The sequence below is a fragment of the Vanessa cardui genome, chromosome 9, assembly GCF_905220365.1.
Source record: "Vanessa cardui chromosome 9, ilVanCard2.1, whole genome shotgun sequence".
Taxonomy (NCBI): Eukaryota; Metazoa; Arthropoda; class Insecta; order Lepidoptera; family Nymphalidae; genus Vanessa; species Vanessa cardui.
In genome coordinates, this window is record NC_061131.1 from 8,497,356 (window position 1) to 8,509,916 (window position 12,561).

General features: G+C 29.3%; 1 protein-coding gene across 1 annotated transcript in view; it reads right to left on the reverse strand.

Moving 5' to 3' along the window:
* LOC124532410 (short neuropeptide F) overlaps positions 1-9,489 on the reverse strand; it is a 32,517-nt gene extending 23,028 nt beyond the window's left edge. The window contains exon 1 of the mRNA XM_047107312.1: positions 9,409-9,489. The gene's annotated coding sequence lies outside the window, so the exon portion shown is untranslated. The remainder of the gene's footprint in view (positions 1-9,408) is intronic.
* Positions 9,490-12,561: the final 3,072 nt, after the last annotated feature.

Genomic DNA, 12,561 nt, shown 5'->3' on the forward strand with positions numbered 1-12,561 from the left:
AGGTCTTCCTCAAAGTGCAACAAAGATCCTTCTCCGTCTTCTACATCCAGTTGGGTCCCACAATTTTATAGATCATTGGTTCGCTTGGTTGGAAGAACTAGAAGAAGAAGATAACTAAACAGATATTTTGTTTTACGATCCGTGGTTTCCAGGTTAGGGAAAATCTTCGCCAACAGCCAATAGTCCATCAAAATATTCGACCTACATTCTTAGATTAGCTAGATATGTCTACAAATTCGATTCTCTTCCGAATTATTCCATTTTTTTTCTTATTTTTTAAAGAAACTTTGTCCTCGTTTGGACTCCGTATACTATCATAGATGAGAAGCATTGGATGTAAACTGCCTCGAAGTTGTTCTTACCGAGCTGTTATATTTATCCGAGATATATTATAGACCAACAACATCGAGAGCTTTCTCTTCAACGTAAGTGCCGATGCTTCATGTAATGTGTTGTGCAAGTTCACTGTCTGATACGCCGTCAAGACTCGTTAAGGGGACGCAGAATTTTGGCAAGATCCTGCTGTGACTTTATAATGATAACGATACCAATGGCAAATCTAAAGTATGTTTTAAAATATCTAATCCAATCCAGTGTATTGAAAATTCTTCCAACGAGAAGATTTACAATTTCGGGAAAGTAACATCTCAACAAGATGCAGACGGTCCTGGATTTAGTCGGTCATGTAGCGGCGTTATATGGACATCGCAGAATGTCGATATATTTTCATATTAATAAGACATATCTACAGTGCCTCGAGTAATCCAGGTTCCGAAATTATCGAAAGGATTCTCGGAATCGTAAGCATTACATACAGCCGTAGAGCAGTAGATTTTTGCAATCTATCAAACAGCATGGATTTAGACGACAGTACTATAGCCTGAAACTTTTCGTGGTAACCCTTAACAACAGCTTTAATATGTGACTCACGACTCACTCACTATGGGTCAATAGTTTTTCAATAGGGTTTTATCACACTTCTTGAAAATCGTGTCTTTAAGTAATAAAATAGAACGGTTACCTCACTAAATAACGTAATTTATTCTAGCTTCAGGAATCCACCTAAATAGCAATAACAGTTTATATTTTTTATATGACAAAATACCGAGTCATATCGTGTCATATTATGAATAAAATAAATGAATGTGACATTACAATAATGGTCAGTCGCCGGTTTTATCTACTCTCATTTGTTTCAATATATTTCGACATACTCATCTGTGCTTGGCAATATTTTACCTTCATAGCTTTCACAATTTATTGGTTATATTACATACAAAAATAGAACATTTGGTTTTCGAAACGCTTTTTTAAGTGGAACTTTATTTTGCAGTCATCTTGCATTTTTCTCATTTATTATCCAACATTACTAATGAGCGGCGCACGTACGTCAGTGCCATTCTTTTAAGAACAAAGTGCAATTATTAAGTCATACGAAAATCTACCTCTATTTTCTTGCCAAAGTGGGCGTAATTATATATATCTGAACCTTTTGAGAAAATATATTTTGGGAAGACATAAATAAAATTAAAAATAATAAAGAACACGTGATAATTGATTATCCTTTAATTGACCAGGTTTACTTAACGTTAATGCTAAGGACGCGTCAATTTTAGTAAATTGAATTGCGACTGTATGAAAGCATTAACATTTCTATTTGCTATATTTTGTTCATGAACCAATTAATTCACAAAGCACGAAAATTCACAAATAGAGATCCAATTTGAATTAAATTGTTTTTGTTGATAAAGGAAACTCGGTCAGAAAAGTTAGGCCTTTAAATTTCCCGCAAGTCACGTTACGACCTTTTATAATACATCCTTGATGATATTGAATAAACAGAGACTGTTGTCTAATAAGTCAGCATCGTCACAAAGTTGACTGGAGAAAGTTATGCAGATAACAAGGAATTATGAATGGTCGCGTATAAATTATTTATAGGTGCCGTACTTAACAAATTTTAATATAAAGGTATTTTAATACAAACGACTAATTAGGCTTTCGGATTTATTCGAAAGAGCATGTCCAAATTAATAAAAATCTGCTCAATGGATAATCATACTGTTGTCGACATTTAATTTATCGAATTTATTACAATATATTATATCATTACGAATGAAAACATGATTAGTGCCTTGAATATAAGATACACATCATACAATGACAGCAGATGAAAGCCGCATGGCTGACATGCAATCCATTCAGAACCACCACAAATCGATCACTGGCTCGCCTCACAACGACGTTCTACAGATGTAACTTAAATTACGTTTAATATGGTTATAATTCTTTGCTTCGTCTTTACTACGCCTATTTCATCCGGTCATTTTTATTTCACTACAATTATTATTCCTGATCAATTTTTTTTTGTCTTAATCATCTTTCTAGTAAAAGCTTGTGATCATAATTGTCATGTAAATAATTTACTTGGTTTAGCTTTTTCATAGTAGTATTAATGCGGATCATTCAAAATAAGTTTACAAATTATTTTATTGCACTGGCTTGCAAAAATTTTGCAGACGTATAAAAACCTAATTTTAAATGGCTCCTCATCTAAAAATCCATTTTCTATATACATATATTTATTTCACTTGATTATTCATTTTTTTAAATGAAAATACTTGAAATTAAAATATAATAGTGTTGAATAAACAATGCCTAAACAAGGCGACACATTCAACAATAAATACTGTCCTAACTGAACTTCGGACACAATGGTCATACGCGACGGAGCATGACAACTGCGCAGAATATATTATGTATGTAGCTCAAACGTGTACACAAAAACAGGTACTCTTATAATTATTTTATTCTTATAGTCCATCTGTATCCCTGTACATGTTCCATCTTTTCGTAGTACTCAAAAAAGGAATCCTATTAAACCATTTTTTTTTATTTTGTCAGTGTCACAACTGAGTTTTATTACAAAAATTTTACACGTTCATCATATATTCACAATGTGTGGCTACAGAGGCTTCTGTCACATTTCGATTTTGCAATGTGGAAAGTAAAAAATTCCAAGTAATCGGATTATATGGTTTATGATACGAATAAAAAATGTTATTCAAAATCTCCAACTCCGATCAATTAAAAATAATGATATTAAAAAGAGGCCAACATTTTGAATGATTAAACTTTTCAAACGAGTAAATAAATTAAAACTTTATTTCTTAAAGAAAATTAAGGACGGTTCATTATAAAAGTTACACTAAAATATCGTACATATTTGTGAATAATCTACATCCAAAATATATATAGAATGAAATTTCATGAGCGTAACACTAAAAATTACCATCAATAGAGAAATTTATATAATATTATTAACATGTAATGACAAAAAAGTTTTTTTCATATATCATATTGTCACTTGACAATCAGATGAGAAATACATATAATATTGTCCTAGCTTCGCACGGTAAGCTTAACGGTCTGCATAAAATGTTAAAATTTAATTACGAACATACAAATAAATATTCTTTTTATGCCGGACACATCACTAATATACATACGCTGAACAACTAACAAAAATCAACGCAATGGAATGAACAATTAATGCTAAGAATTGAATTAATTTCAATCAAATACGATTGACATGTAAAAATAGTTTTAAAAATAATTTATTTTAATAAATCATAGTTCAATACAGTAATTGGAAAAGTTAGAATTGCAGCCAGTTTTTTTTATTTTCGGAATATGATTTTAATACATATAATTGAAACGAATAGTATTTTCCCGATATTATATTTTATATAGGAAATATAGCGTCGCTCTGATTCAGAGAATTATATATAATTTAATACACTTGAACGGTACGAACCCTTCTTCCAATAACATTTGAATAACAAAAAACCTTTAATATTGATATTTATTCTAAAGTAGGTTTCTAAGTGCATATTCTGATGCAGTGGGACCATGTACGTCACTGAAACAGTAAAATAAGTTTATGACCGTCCAGTTGGAGACAAAACGCATAATTTACTCATAAAACTGCCGTTTATTATCAATAACAAGGTCCCTTTACTTAAGTAAATACCAGATTTCAGTCTTGATTTTAAATTATATTATTTAATGTTAGTCTACGCCAGCTCCTAACTAATAAAAACATTTACTTCACTGTAAAATCTTCTACCAGTAAAAACTTAATATTGTGTTCAAAAAATTATTTATGTAACTCCATCTTTCTTCCAACAGACGTTCATATTTTTTGAGGTAATACTTAAAATATTACATTGTATTTTTGGAACAGCGTTTTTGACTCAATCATATGTTTAATAATTTGTCATATTCATATACTATAATATAGTAAAAAAATGAACTTCACATTATTATTTTTAATGTGACGCGATCTTTACATAGTCTTTCTAGAACGTAAAAGGTCAATTAAGATCCATTTAGCTTATTAGACCGTGAACGAAAATAATGGGAAGGTAAACTATGTTAATTCATCTATATTAAACATACAAACTTAAACTTCAAAATAGTGTTAAATTTAAAGCATACGAGTTACAATAATGTTAATATATGAGAACTTAGAATTAAATAAGTCCAGCTTAGCCTTACAGGAGTGAAGTGTTACGATAAGGAAACAAGCTTTGCTTAAGCTTCCGGGTACATTATTATAGTGTGCATCATAATGCCTGAATTAAACCTCAATTTGAGCTTATTTAATTGAGTAAAACACTCAATGGCATTTTTTAAATAAAATTTTAGATAAAAATGCACATCTTAAATTATTAAACATGTAATTAGATCTTATTTGATTACTTAAAATTTTGCACGTCCCTTATTTGATTCGTGAAAGAGCCACAACCTGCGAGATAACGCGCTTAGCCTTAAATGAAATCTGTTATGAGAAATCAAATTTTCATCGTTAGTCGTGTTGTCGGGAACCGAGTATTTTGTCCATAAAATATGTGTCCTATTTATTATTTATTACTATTTATCATTTTGCATATTTTAAAATATATTAATATAATATACATTTATATAAAACACTATTTTAATAGTATATTTATAGTACCCGTAAATTGATGGTAGGGCTTCATGCAAGCCCATCTGGGTAGGTACTACCCACTCATCAGACATATTATATTTTACTAAACAACAGTATTCATGCTTTGTTTTAGTTGGAAATCCTTCTAGATAGTGAGCCAGTGTAACAACGGGCAAAAACATCTCAGTTCTCAATGTTGATAGCGTATTGGCGATATAAGGAAGGGTTCATATCTCTTTTACTGTCATTGTCTATCTACGAATACTACAATTAAAATGAATGAATGTTACATAGACTAACATTTTATAACCATAAGAATAATTTTATTTTAATTTTGTTTTAATAATTCTTATACTTGTCCCGAAGTTTTATATTTTTACTATTATTAATTTCCACTAAATCAATAAATAATACAATAAATAAAATACGAGACTCTCTAAACCTTTAATTCATAAAATCCCTTCATTGAGAAATGGATAAACATAAGTCCGTTTAACGTGCGTTAATGCTACGCCGTAGGCTCGTAGCGCTCGACTTTCAATGTAGCTGCAAATTTGTATTCGATAACAATATAATACTATTTTAATTAATGAAAGTCACTTGGAACAGTTAAGATGATGTGTAAAATGAAAATAAAGAAATTAACATTGTTATATATATTGATGTATTCTCATAAATAAATAAACATTAAAAGAAGAACACTTGTAAATATTTTATCATAATAATACATATATTTCGATTATTAATATTAATGTTGTAGTAAGAACTTTGATAATTATTTAATACATCCGCAGTATTCAGCTTAAATAACTTTAGATCCAGAGGGATCTAATTAGTTGAACCAAACTAACACAAATTTGAACAGAATATATTTTAAATGTAATATGGGGAATATTTCGATTCTGTTAAAAGTTTTATGTACCTACATTTTAATTTGAAGATTGAAACAAATGTGTTATAATTAGTAACTTTAGAAACATTAACACATATTTTAATTTTTTAATAATTATTTGCGGAGCTGTTCGTAGGGTATTTCAAGCATTTAGTTCTTTCGCTTCCTAAAAAATTTAAAAAAAATCCGTAATATGCATTTTTTATAAATATTTGATAAAAAATCTGTAACAATTAGCGAACGCTAATAAGAAACAGCTTACTAAAACATATTAAAGAACAACTGTTTCGGAAAATAATACAACAAAATATTTGTCTGAAATATTCGATTTTGAATTCAAAAATATACTATTTGTAGTAACAGTATTAAAAATAATTAATAGGTTCTAATAGTACAATAAAATTTTTGTAAATGTACATTTTCAATTATTTAAAATATCATCCGGCCAAAATATTTAAAGCATATTTACTATAACGTATATAATAATGCATTAGTTTCATTTAGGAAAGAGCTATTTTACTTTTCTTAAAATATTACTTTTATTTCAGACTAGCCAAGACGGCATAGTCTTTGGAGAGGTAGGAGAATCTTTTACATTGAACCGGCAAAAGATTTTTAGGCAAGAAACATTATCAGTACAGCAAATTGTAATCAGATTGGATCTTAGAAATGCATATAAGACAGAACTCAAACATTATTTTTTATTTATATAGTTTCATATATATGTATCTCATGGCACTTGTCAATATGTTAGAACAAATAAATCCACCTTTTTTGTAATAACATTGACCAATATAAAGAAGTACAATAAAAAAAGAATGGGATGTCAAAATAGGGAAAATATTCTAAGAATTTACGATTTTTTGATAGCAGAATTAAGACAAGTATGTCTTAATAACAGCAAATCCAGACAAGCGGCTTAAGGGACTCGCATCAGGGATTAGTTTTGGGTCAAATTTAATTTGTAAAGCGGAGATTGTTTAAACTAAGTTACGTTTGTGCATACATACATACAAAGCGGTTAATATTGTTGCACGATAGACTAAGTGACAAGTTCATATTTCCCGGCGAAATGATAATTTAATTGCTTAACTGTTATTTAATGTTATATATTGCGACTGGCATTCAATTGCAGCTGGCAACATTATATTAAATAAACATTTTTTATTGGCTAGGAATTTGAAAAAAAAAAGAAATATATTGTCAAATGCTATTTTACAAATTTATTAAACTAAGCGTGGATTACGCCGAAACTCAGTTGCAACTATTATTTACTCTGTAGTTACTAGAATGTTATGAATTGTTTAAATGCCTCATATTCCCTCACATATGGGACTAAAACGAAAAGTAACAACAGTGGCATAAAACACACACCTTAAAATATATTCGTAATATAAAACAATCCAAGTACGCGAATGTATATTTGGTAATATAAAATGTAGACAAGGCATTAGGCACTCTACGCGGTAGAGTGAAAGAATAAAGGTCGGCAACATAGGATACTAAGCTTCATATTTGAGAGAGCAAATGATCGAGGTTAATTAAGTATGAATTAGCAAGTGAAATAAATGTAAGATCAAAAGAAATAAGACTTAAGTAAAAATTAGCTAAATAGACGATCCATTTAATACATTGCTTTTACGATAAATTAAAAATGGACTTTTAATTAATAAATTCGTTCGAAATTCAAATTAAAGGCTGGAAGAATGGTATAGTGTGATGTAAAATTTGTCGTTAAGTCGGCATTTGGAGTGTTCAACATAAAACTACATTTATAAATAAGTTTTTATTTAATTTATTTTTAATATAACTAAATAACTTCTAATTATGTGAACAATTTAAAAGTATTTTCAATGTTTCAATAATAAAAAGAAACGGATTATTTTTGAATGAATAAACTAAGCCTTCTTGTTATATGTTGCTTATGTTATAAAAATGGCCGAGGATATGATTGATGAGATTTTCATAAAGGCCATTTCATTTACTGTTACCGATTTTGTCTTAAAAACCTAACTATGCAATATTGTTTAAAATAAATATATTATCTATGGTAATTATATAGTGCTGGATGTCATGAAAGTGTTGACACGCTCTTTAAGTTATTGATTTTATTATGACGAAAAAAAAAGTAATAATTTAAACTCAGAAAAAACCATTGTAAGGATGGAAAATAATATCAATGTCTTAACTTTGCCTAGACTCGACGAGAATAGACGGTTGATGTAATATGATCGTTTGCGTTTGTTGCGCGCTTTAAAAGATCAAAGTTCCTATCTTTATTTAGTTTTATAAGTATTGAAAAGCGTTTAAGATATTTAATTTATTTAAATAGTTTTTTTTTATTTCGGCCAGATCACGTATTCATATGATCGTTGTTTTATATTTAACCTAAATCGAGGTTGATAAAGTCTCATAATAGTGAATTTAGGTACCACTTCACTATTTGCTCAGCGCTTCCCGGAATAAAGCGAGAGTTCGGAAACCACACGGAAACAAGCGTGGTGAGTGACTTAGCACATCTCTCTGAACTTATATGGCAAATGTAATAGTTTCGGATATGCTATAATACTTTATTTGCATATCTGTAATAGTTCATAGTTAAGCCTGATTTATAATCACTGAGTAGAAATAGTCAACATGAGTATGGTGAAGCGAGCATTTATTTCGTTGATAAAAGTGATATAGTTAATTATAGTACACGGCCTGACTAAATTGAATAAACAACAATAACTTAATATTTCGTTTCAAAAGTATTTAAGTGTAATAACTATACGCAAGTGTATGTGAATTTTATGTCTGAATCAGTTTCGATATGTAAGTGTATGTCAGATAAAATTAGTAACGAATCATATCGTATTTTGTACAAAAGGTTAATGAGACGAAAGGTAACTTTACATACTTGTATAAGCTCATACAAGTACACAGAAGTAACGTTATTTCAAAAAATCGCGACATGAGAGCAAACAATTGGACCGTTTACAAAAACTTTCGAAAGGAAAGTTTAAAGTGATTTCAATATACGGACCTCACATTATGCACTAGATTCTGATTTTACTAATGGTTATTTTCTGTTTTTCTAATAACTTTTGTAAAAAATCTCGTGACCAGCGAGAAACGTGACTGGTAAAAGAAAATAAAAATTAGATAATTGCGCAATATATGTATGCGTAATGAACATAATATAAACTTAATATATATTAAGTTATTTTAAAATCAATATTCGTTTAACAACGTTAACCATTGTACATGATAGACATATCTGTTCGATTTTTTTTGTCAATAGATTCTAATATCATAGCGATGTGAATTATAGGGTTAATCTATGAAAAAAGGGACAACTGCTTTATGATAACATATAGCCTATAATTGTTTCTAATTTTTCGAAAAAATAAACTCGTTATTTACGTAATAGTGCGGTTTTGTATTACTATCCTTGTAATTTTCTCGGTATCAACCTCCGATGCTTTTTCATGAATATTTTTTCCGCACCGTGTAACAAAACTTTTATCAGCTGGGAACTTACCTGCGTGTAGTTGTGGAACGCGGGAAATGTCACTGGGGTTGTAGCAGTGTTACTCGGCCGATATGATCGCACGCTTTCAATAACAAACTTTTCAGGCTTGCACGGCTTATATAGGACAGCGCCCCGCCCATTCCCGCCTCGGGGCGGTCCTGTGTTAACTTAACGTGCTCATAGTTTTCCTAAAAACTTAATATCGTTGTACTTTTTATGTTACTTATATGAGTTATATTATTATTAATATTATTTATGTTACAAACTTCTCCTCCTATAAACGATCTCACTCTAGAATTATGTGTATTAATTCAAAAGTATATCATCACACTATTTTGTGAGAAATAGTGCAGTTAGTGTAGTTGGGTAAAAAAATACCTCAATGTGGCGTCTAAATATCTAGAAAGTTGCTCGGTTATCCAAGTAGTAAGTTTGTGTTTATGATTCATCTCACGTTCGACGGAGTAAGAAAACATTGCAAGAGAATTTGCATGATTCGAAAGGATTTGTATGATATGAGATGGTGAGATATATATCCGATCTGACCTCATAAGTACCATCCACAATTGTGGTTTTAACTCAAAATAATAATAGTACGTCTATTATAGCATAGAAATAGAGGTAAGCCATTGCCAACTTATACGTCAAGTAATAAAAGTTTATTTTTAGTTACATTATATTATATTTATTTATTTATTTGTTTATTTATTTATTTACAGAGCATAATCACAAATTTAACATTTTGGTTTAAATACATTTTAGTTTAAATACAGTGCATGAAGAACAAACAACTAGTAAGTAAAATCCAAGCTTTGATGAAGGTGTACCCACAATATTACGCAAAACCTAATAAATTGATTTATTTGGGAAACAAATCATATTATAGGTTTTAGAAAATATTTTTTAAACGCTATCAAAAATTAAGTGTTCTTTTAATTTAACAAGTACGTAATATAAAAATATTACGCTATAACGGGTAACTTATAAACAATTTATTTTTATTTATACGAATAAATATATTAAATACATTATGATTATCATACTTTCTATAGAATTTGATGGAGAAAGTGTCTTCTGAGTTTCTTACCGGTAATTCTTGACAAAATGTACGTTCTGAACCAGCGGAAGATTTACAATAAATTTAATCATTTTAAGAGCTTACTTGAATAAGAATATTCTGAGTTCGATCTTATATATGAATGTATTTGTGGTAATGCAGTCACATCCATAACTTAAATTTACTTTTAAAATAAAATTCGAATAATATTTCTTGAAAATACATTCGAGAATATTTTTGTTATCAAGTGCAAATAAAAAAATATGTTCTAAAATAAATATGCAGTACATCGATCTGATGTATTTCTAAGCGACGTATCTGATCGAATGTTGAATGATTCCAAAAGCCAATGAGTCAAAGGTTTGTATTTTCAAAGTTCAAACTGAATAACTGAAACGAATTCGTCCTCGTTGAAAGCCCTCAATGTACAAAAATATGAGCTTTGCTGTTTCATTTCAAACTCAAATAGTTTGCCCAACGTAGCAGTATTACACATACTTGATGATTGTAAAAAATCTCACACCGATTCGGAAAGAAATAACAAGACAAGAAATAACAGACCTGAAAAGAACTAGCAATCTTTTCACGGGCATTTTGAAGGTATTTTTATTAGAACTGTAAAATTGTATAGTTTATAAATGATTGATTTTGAAATAAAAAGCGACTGTTTTATTCCTAATGCGTACTATCATTTATAAAATTATTAAATTAAAGATCAATGTACATATATAAACGTCTCTAACCAGATTGTTAACAACTACGTATTAAATTTTCTTTCGTTCTGTTTCGTCGCAAAAGGACATGATATTAATCTACAAAATAACCCTAATTGTAGTTGACAAATATGTTTCTTTTACATCAACAACGTGCACACACATTTCTGGAATATAATTTATATTTTTACGACTATACATTACATTATCAAATACCAATTGAGTAACGATACTCAGTACTCTTGTTTCCTTAAAATTAATTCTTATTGAAGCTAAATTAAAGGCGGAATTTTTTGGCCAAATAATATTCAAATACGCTTTTTTAAATACTGATATCAGCAAGAAAAGAAAAATAGATTATATGAAATTAATACAATATCATTATCGCATTTTCATCGATAATGTAAAACGAAATTCTAAGAAGAAAGGAAGTGTCTTGTTTCTTAAATATATTTTTCAGGGCTTATATCGTATCAGAGATATCAATTTCTATTAGAAATATTATTTTTTTAGATTAAAAAAAATCAATAGTTTATAGTTTATTATTTCTCTTAAAGGCAATGATCGTTCCTAACCAAGATCAGATAATTGAAATGAATTGATATCTTTAACAAGTACTATATTTAAGTCATAAGAAATTTTCAGTATGTTCGAAATTCAAAGTGCCTCTTCTCTAAATTTACGAAATTATATTGCGAAATTGTCCTAGAGATCACCAGTAAGACACTGAGTTATGATGCTTGAGTTAAAGTATGTATGTATATTGTATATATTTAAAAAAAAATCAATTCAAATCATCAGAAGATAGACAGACAATTTTTGGTTATTTGTTTATATACACAAAAAATATTTTTTAATATGTCTTTGCATACAGAAAGATCAATAATTTAATCTTAAATCTATATTAATATTGTTTAATTTTCATAGAAAATGTTGAAATTGGCTTGAAAAAAGGGAAAATCAAAATGTTCTGATTTTAATTTCAACCAGTATTGTGTCATTAAAACAATTAAACTTCGAATCTCAGGTAAAGGCAATTTCAAATATTGCGGAGTAAACTAATTATGGTCTTTTCAAAACTTTGATATCGTTTGTCATTAAAGAAAGAGTCATTTTAACGCTGTCATTAATCTCTCTTCTTCAATTTATCCTATAATTGTATTTAGAGAGCTATAAGCGTACAGCGCTGTACACACGAGCGTTTTTCATTGTTCTACCTGATGTTATTTTTAAAGTTAGCTTTATGGCTTTTCCTGCTTATATTTGTACCCTTAGCATTTTATTATAAAACCTTAGCATTTTACCAAACCCAGGTGCTTTATGCGCCGAGTTCAAAGCGCACTATACAACATACTTTCAACATAGGCGATTAGTACCTACTCAAATGTTCGG